We start from the raw sequence: 8685 nt of genomic DNA, 5'->3' as shown, positions 1-8685 counted from the left end.
TCGGGCCCAGACAATTTTGTTATGTGGCTATAATAAGCCCTTTACAGCCTGTGCTGGGGATATTGCCTTGTCTGGGAATCTCTTCCCTGTTCTGGGTTTGATGTGTGCTTCTTCCTTCTGCTTAAAGTGTGTGCATGTGGCACCCACTGCTATATCTGTTCCTAGCAGGGAGAAAAGGGGGTTCTTCACCTGTAACACAAGAATGGTTAGTGCAGACCTGTGTCAGCTGTGGGGCAAGACCCACTGGCCCTGTGGGATGGAAGCTCACCATTGAGGTTGATCCTACTCTGTCTCTTCTCCATGTGAGTCAAGTGTTGTTCCATACAGTTCCTGGGGGAGTTGTATCTTTCTTGGCAACTCTGACACATGCGAACCATGCAGTAGGTTGTCATCCTGGCACTGCTGCTCCTTGTGGTGGGATGCTCAATGCAGTGGGACTCCTTCCCTGGAGGTACAAACAGTGTCACTTACTTAACAAGGGCCGAAACTCTGTGCCTGTCTGAAGATGCAGAACATCAAATGCTAAGGCCATTAGGCTAGTGTCAAGCCTTGAAGTGCTAAAAATCAAACTCCAATAGTATTGTTTTAAAAATATTGATGAGCAAACAGAAAAGCCACTTGTAATCCCATCACTAAAACACAATCACTGATAAGGTATTTGTTTTTTTTTTTTTCTTTCTTTCATTCTTTTTTTTTGTTAAATTTTTTTAACTGTTTCTTTTTTAAAAGTATATTTTATTGATTATGTTGTTACAGTAGTTCCACTTTTTTCCCCCTTTTTTCCTCCCTTCCCTGTACCCCCCTCCCCTTCAGCAATCCCACCCCCCTTAGTTCATGTCCACGGGTCATGCATAGAAGTTCTTTGGCTTCACCCTTTCCTATATTATTCTTAACTTCCCCCTGTATATTTTGTACCAACCGATTATGCTTCTTAATCCCTGCATCATTTCTGCATTTCTCCTCCTTCCCACTTCCAGCTGATAACTCTCCAAATGATCCCCATACCTATGATTCTGTTCCTATTCTGGTTTGCTTAGGTGGATTTTCTTTTTATTTTTTAGATTCAGTTGTTGATTGTTGTGAGTTTGTTGTCATTTTAGTGTGTCTTTTTCTTAAGTAAGTCCCTTTGACATTTCATATAATAATGGCTTGGTGATGATTAATTCTTTTAGCTTTACCTTGTCTGGGAAGCACTTTATCTGCCCTTCCATTCTAAATGATAGCTTTGCTGGATAGAATAATCTTGGTTGTAGGTCCTTGCTTTTCATGACATTGAATACTGCTTGCCAATCCCTTCTTGTCTGCAAAATACCTTTTGAGAAATCAGCTGATAGTCTTATAGGCATCCATTTGTAGGCAACCCTCCGCTTCTCTCTTGATGCTTTTAGAATTCTCTCTTTATCTTTCACCTTTGTCATTTTAATCATGATGTGTCTTGTTGTGGTCCCCTCTAGGTCCAGCTTGCCTGGGACTCTCCGTGCTTCCTGGACTTGTATGTCTATTTCCTTCGTGAAATTTGGGAAGTTTTCCTCCACTATTTTTTTCATATAAGTTTTCATTTTCTTGCTCTTCCTCTTCTCCTTCTGGAACCCTTATGATTCAAATGTCAGCACGTTTAAAGTTGTCACAGAGGTTCCCAAGCCTCTCCTCATTTCTTTCAATTCTTGTTTTCTCATTCTGTACTGGTTGACAGTTTTTTTTTTCCTTATGTTCCAAATCATTGATTTGAACCCCGGTTTCCTTCCCTTCACCATTGGTTTTGTGTGTATTTTTCTTCATTTCACTTAGCATAGCCTTCATTTTTTCTTTTATGTGTTTGCCGTACTCAAGCATATCTGTCAATCCTGTGAGCATCTTTATCACCAGTGTTTTAAATTCTGCGTCTGTTAGTTGGCTATTTCCTCATCTGATAGGTTGGCTATTTCCTCCTCACTTAGCTCTCCCACTGCAACCTTGATCCATTCCCTCTTTTGGACCATATTTCCCTGTCTCCTCATCTTGACAGGCTCCTGTGTTTGTTTGCCTCTGTTTCTTAGGTAGAGCTGTCGCTTCCATTATGTTTTAAGGGGCAGAGCCTTAGGGATTCATCAGTGCAGGGTGACCTGTTTCACCACGTTGTGGCGCTGTATGTGGGGGAGGGGTCTGAGAGGGAACAATGCTGCTTTCCCAGCACTCACCTTTTTTCCAGGCACTTCTTCCACTTCCGACTGGCACCCCTCTAGCTGTTGCCCCGGCCGTTGTTTCCAGAGTGGGTGGATGTGTGGATGTTCTAGGACCATGGGGGCCCTTTAAAAAAGTGGACTCTGCTGAGAGACTGGCAGTTTCTGCCTCTGCCCTAACCCCCACTGGTCTGCACAGTCAGAAGCAATGAGGCTTGATTTTCCCTGGTGCTGGGACCGTGAGCTTCCAGGTCTGGTGAGGAGCTGGGAACGCTCCTCAGGTGTCCCTCCTGACTTTTTAAAATGTGTAACTGTGCTTTCCAACTGCCTGCTGCTGCTGCCGCTGCCGCCACCACCACAATGCATCCTCTCCACCCCAGCTCCACCCCTCCTACCTGTCTGGATGAGTATTTCTTCTTTATATCTTTGTTTGTTGGACCTCCATGCAGATTGATTTTCTGGAACTTCTGGTTGTCTCTAATCTTGAGGCAGTTGTATTCCTTCTTCGTTGTGGAGGGAGATGCAGCATGTCTGTCTACGCCTCTATCTTGGCCAGAAGTCTTTTTAAATGTCCTTTTATTAATCTTTTTAAATATACTTTTTAAAAGTTTTATAAGTTTTAAAAGTTGCTAGGAAAATATAGAGTTTTTCATATACCCTGTACCCAGTTCTTCTATTATTGATATCTTGCATTAGTATGGTATATCTGTTACAATTAATGAACAAATATTAATACATTATTATTAACTAAATAATATATTTTTTTCAGAGTTCTTTAGTTTTTACCTCATGTTCATTCTCTGTTTCAGGGTCTCATACAAGATGCCACATTATATTTAATTGTCATGTCTCCTTGGCTGTGATTGTTTCTCACCTTTTCTAGTTTTTGAAGCAGTATTGATTAGGCATTTTTTAGCATGTTACCTGACTGAGAACTGTGTGATATTTTTCTCAAAATTAGACTGGGTTTGGGGCTTTCAGAAAAAAGACCATGGAAGTAAAATGCCATTCTGATCCCATCATATCAAGGTTACATATACGCATGACTTATCAATGTGGATATTGATCTCGATCGCCTGGATGAAGTTGTGTTTTTCAGTTTTCTGCACTGCAAAGTGACTCTTTTCTGTCCCCTTCCCCATGCTGTACTCTTTGGAAGGAACCCTCTAAGCACAACCCAAACTTATGGAGTGGGGAGTTATGCTTCACCAACTTGAGGGTGGAGTATTCATACAAAGTTCTTGGGATCTTCTGCATGGAAGATTTGATTGATTGATTGATTGATTTATATCAATATGAAGTCTGGATATATATTTTATGCTTTGGGTTATTATCCAATACTGCTTTATTTTCTTAAAAAATATATTTTTATAGTGAAAAGTCATGATTTTGCTGAGTGCCACACATCGTGCTTTGACTTCTAGTTCCTATGAGCTAATCAAAGGGTGTGAAGATGCCCACCAGGACCCTGCACAAAATATGGAACCCTTCACAGATTTGTGTGTCATCCTTGCGCAGGGGCCATGCTAGTCTTCTCTGTATTGTTCCAATTTTAGTGTGTGTGCTGCCAAAGTGAGCACTGCTTTATTTTCTTGCTCAAGTTTTTCAAGTTTTGACCATTGGGATCTCTTTCAGTCAGCTCTTGCATCCTTGTGCTTTGACATACCTCCATAATTGTAAGTAGTTCTGTTTGTTTGAGTACTTTCTCACTTTCTGGTGCTGCAAGATTTTCTAGGTTCATCTTCAAGGCCTGGATTCTAATCACCAATTTCTCCAAGGAGCCCTGTTCCTTTCATTATTAGAAACCAAGAGCTGGGTGTTAGATGTGCTTATTGACACTGGGGTATCATTGCTTTATGACCTTTCAGTTAAGAGAGCAGGGACATATGGTTCAGTTCTAGTATACATGTAGAGCAGAGTCAGAATTGTTAAGAGGTAATTCTATGGGAAACAACTTTTTTAACTAGACTACAGTATTTATATACAGTTACTTTTGCCTTTAGTCTTCTTGTTTTCACTCATTTCTAAAGTTACTTAGTCAACACCTTTCCCCCACTACTGTCAGTGAAGTTGTTTCTTGCATTAATGATACAATTAGGTTCTTTTGTCATGTTCTGCATTCCATGTTGGGATCCCCAAGACCTCCTAAGTGATTTTTCAGGAACATTGTATGTGTTGAGGTTTACTCTTTATGCTATAAAGTTTCATGGGTCTTGACAAGTGTGTTATGTATCCATCATTACAGTTTCATATAAAATAGTTTCACTGCCCTAAAAATCCCCTATGCATCACCAAGCAACACTCCTATCCTCCCTCAAACATCTCCTAACAACTGGTCTTTTTAGATTCTTTTTTTCAGAATGTCATAATTGGAATCATATAGTATGTGAGCCTGTTCAGACTGGTTTTTTGCACTTAGCAAAATGGAATTAAGATAATTCCATAATTTTTATATGGCTTGATAGTTAATTTTTTTTACTACTGAATAATATTCCGCATTTTGTCCCCAAAGAATTACACCAAAATTTGTTTATCTAATCAGCTTTTAAAGGACAAATTGGTTGCTTTTCATTTTTACTTTAAAGCTGCTATAAAATTTCACATGCAGGTTTTTGTGCTGATAAGTTTTGAAATCTTTTAAATATGTACCTGGGAGTGCAAGACACTGCCAAACTCTTTCCAATGGCTATACCGTTTTGCATTCCCACCAGCAATGAATAATAGTTCTTGTTATTCCACATTCTCAACAATTGGGATGGTTAGCCTTTTGGGTTTTAGCCATTATAACAGCTGTGCAGTAATATCTCATTGTTGTTTTAATTTGCAATTTCTTCAAGACAACTAATGTTGAGCTACTTTACATGTGCTTATTTTCCATTTATTTATCTTGTTTGGTGAGGTGTCTGTTCAGATATTTTTGCCCTTTTTTTGATTGGGTGGTATACTTTCTTATTGTTGAGTTTTAAGCGATCATTGCATATTTTGGATACAAGTCGTTTATCAAATGTGTTTTGCCAAGTATGTTCTCCCTCTCTGTGGTTTGTCTTTTAATTTTCTTAACAGTGCCTTTGACAGAGAAAAATTTTTAAATTTTAATAAAGTCACACTTTTTTCTTTCATGATTTTGGTGTTGTATCTCAAAAGTCATCTAAAGCCATGTAGATTTTTTTTCTTCAGTTTTTTTTTAAGCCTATATATTCTATCAATATGAAATTATACTACATATTCTATACTATAATTAATAAAATATGTGAACTTTTTCATGTTGTTAAATATTCTTCTAGGTCATCTTTGTATTGACTAAGTATTCTTTTATATACTTATACCAGGAGGCATTAAATGAAGCCTCTAATGCTGAATAATATATTTTTAAATTTAATGAATCATTGTAATATAAATATTTCTGAGAAGTTGTTCTAGGTGTAAGCTTGTTGGACTAAATAAGGGGTGCTTAGTCTCTGGATCGAAGAAAAGACTTTGTCCTTTCTTCTCTCCTTTGACCTTCCTTCCACAAATATTTAATGAGTGTATTCTGTGTGTGAGGTCATCAGAGGTTCACTCCATTAGCCCCTGGGGAAACCCCAGTGAACCAGAGTCCCTGTTCTTAAGGAGGCTATGTTCTAGTGGAAAAGTCATAAAACAAACAAAGAACTAATATTATTTCTGATAGTAATCTTTATAATTAAGGATATAAAGAAGCTAAAGTGGCAGTGATAGACCATGTGTCCTGAGAATCAACACAGGGGAGAGAATTATTAAAACTGATAGATTGGAAGAGGGTGGTGTCAGGGGAATAAAAATTTTGCTAACATTTTTGAACTGCTATAGTGAGAGTAAAGGAAGGGAGGACGAGAAGGTTAGAGAGAGAAAAGGGCATGAATTCAAAAGAGGTTCTAAGTAATAAGATGTCCCCAGTGTGACCATGAGGAGGAGTGGATGGTATGACAAAGGCCACCACCAATAGAACTTGGAGGAATCATAAGGCTAGGGCTCTGGATGGCCTTCCACATGAAGTCACACAGGAAGGACAGGATATTGGTTGTACTTGGAGTATTGAAGAAGAATTTGCGCCAGGTCAATTAATATTCAGAGTGGGATAGAGTGACTGGAGATCAAAATTGACAGAGATGAGGAAGAGTGAAAATGGTATGGCAAAAATGTAGGATCCTACACTGAACAGGGCTTACTATACAGCAGGAAAAAATAATAAACTGGAAGTAGCATGAGTGACTAAAGAAAATGCTGACCCCACTTCTTAACCCTTACACATAGATTAAGAAAATGAGCCAGAACAATCTCCTGAGCCTCATGATCTTCAGGAGCAGCAATCTTAGGGGAGACGGGTTTCAGCCAGGACAAAAATATGACAGTAGAACTCTATGGATAACGGCTGGAGGAGAGCTTGTTTCAGTGGAAAAAGGCAGCGCCCATGTCAGGTCAGGTGGAGGCCATTGCTGGGAGAGGTTGCAAAGAAAGCTTTACTATGGTACTAAATGGTATCAACAAAATTGTAGGCAGTTACTGATATTTGGAGGAGAACAAAATAGTTAAATACTCTCAAGCACTTCAGAAATAGTCAAATAATTGATTAATTATTTACAACCCATTCAGATTTTATTTAAAGCAATTATTTAAAAAATTATCTAATTATAGTGTCTTGCTCTACTTCCTGGTAGTGTGTACCTGAAAATAATGAAACTGTATTTCTTTACATATGCTTGTTATGGACTGAATTGCTTGTGTTTTCCCCCACCCAGCACCCCATCCCAATTCATATGTTGAAATCCTAAGCTTGGATGTGATGGTATTACAAGGTGGGGTCTTTGGGAGGTTGTAAAGATGAAGCCCTCAAGAATGAGATTAGTGCTCTTATCAAAGAGACTCCACATGGCTCCCTCACCTCATCCACCATATAAGGATGCAGTGAGAAGATGGTTGTCTGTGAGCCAGGAAGTAGGGTCTCATATACCAAATGTGTTGACACCTTGACCTTTGACTTCCCAACCTCCAAAACAGTGATAAATAAATGTTACTTAAGCCACCCAGTCTATTATAATTTTGATATAGTAGCCTGAAGGAACTAAAATAATGCTTAATAATTAAAAAACCACTCTGAGACCTTCTCCTAACAGCATGTACCTGCTACTTCCTCCTCCAATAGCTATTTTGCTTGGCCTTGGCCCTAAACAGAAGCAACTCTTTTCTTATCTTCTGTGTTCTCTATTCATTTCCCAGTATTTCTTGTGCTTCCTCTCTTCTTCTCCAATGTCTCTGGCAACATAGGAGGAGAACTCTGAGACCTGAAGAGATGGCTAACCTCACTTCTGAGGGAGTGGAAGTATCACTGCCCAAGGAAAGGATAGGTCATCCTTTTCCTGTAACTGAAAATGGCAGATGTTTTCTTTTTCTTTTTTTAACATATAGAGGGTTTTGTTTGTTTGTTTTACCTATAAAGGTCCTCTTCATCACATAGAAATGATAGATATTAAGCCATTTCTCAGTGCCTAGAATCATCCTTTGGGCTCACTAAATGCTACTCTAGTTTTAGGGAAGTGATAATTACCAAATAAATTTGCCCCATTATGTGGAAATCATTTTGGACTAGAAAGAACTTGAATCTAAATGCATAGTTGTTGTTATAAGGTTACTATGTGAGGAAAAGTTACACATCAAAGATTTATGTTTGGTGAAGCTCTTTGTCTTAAAAAAGAATATAACACAAAATATAGTTAAAATATGTATAAATAAAATTAAACAGATAAAATAATGATTATGAATAATTTTTAAAAATTAAGTTAAATATGTTTAAAAATAAATAATTATTAGAAAATATATAGAATGTGTAAATAAAATATAATCAAAATCATTAAGAAATCCATTGTATGAAATTAGAATAATATTTTGAAAAAACTTTTAAGAACAACATATTATAGCCCAAAGATTAAGATGTCAGCTAGTAATTATTTGGAAAGGTTTTTTTGGTCAACTGTATTTAAATTTGTTATCAAGAATTTGGTGTAAGTGATATGAATGTATTATGAGTATAAATATAACCTTTTTTTCACTTAAATTTTGTTTTCAATTGAAAGGCTAGTAGTCTTCTTAGTAACAAACCTTGAGAGAGGCTGGCCATGTCTCTGAGAAGAGGACTAAGCCCCTAAACAAATATAGGAACTTTACATGTGAATGAGAACTTAGGATCTGGGAATAAAGGTTCAGGCTCAGATAGTCACAAGAAAAACTTCTTCAGGTTGTGAGGAGGTAGAAAAAAATTATAATTATCTGAAAAATAAAGTGATTTATTAAAATGGACTCCCTGTATTAAAAGGAGAAAGGGAGTAGCAAAATTGAAATGTGAATATTACAAAGTTTATGTAGGGGAATTCTACATCTTTGATGTTTTCTTTTGACCTGAAAGTTAAAAATACATTTTTGTGGGTGACAATGCCTCAGAAAATAATAAAGGTAGCAAGTACACTTATGATCGTATGCTGTGATGTCCAGAATGACTCAGAAGCTTGACTCC

At 37.6% G+C, this 8685-nt stretch overlaps 1 non-coding gene across 1 annotated transcript; it reads right to left on the bottom strand.

Annotated features, from left to right (window-relative positions):
• Nucleotides 1-3632: 3632 nt before the first annotated feature.
• Nucleotides 3633-3739, bottom strand: LOC150007396 (U6 spliceosomal RNA). Its single transcript, XR_016512029.1, has one exon. It is a non-coding gene; the product is annotated as a U6 spliceosomal RNA (small nuclear RNA).
• Nucleotides 3740-8685: the final 4946 nt, after the last annotated feature.

This window comes from Furipterus horrens, unplaced genomic scaffold (assembly GCF_987537825.1).
Source record: "Furipterus horrens unplaced genomic scaffold, mFurHor1.1.pri manual_scaffold_6, whole genome shotgun sequence".
Classification (NCBI taxonomy): Eukaryota; Metazoa; Chordata; class Mammalia; order Chiroptera; family Furipteridae; genus Furipterus; species Furipterus horrens.
The sequence above is the reverse complement of the archived record's forward strand: the minus strand, read 5'-3'. Positions and strand labels throughout refer to the sequence as shown.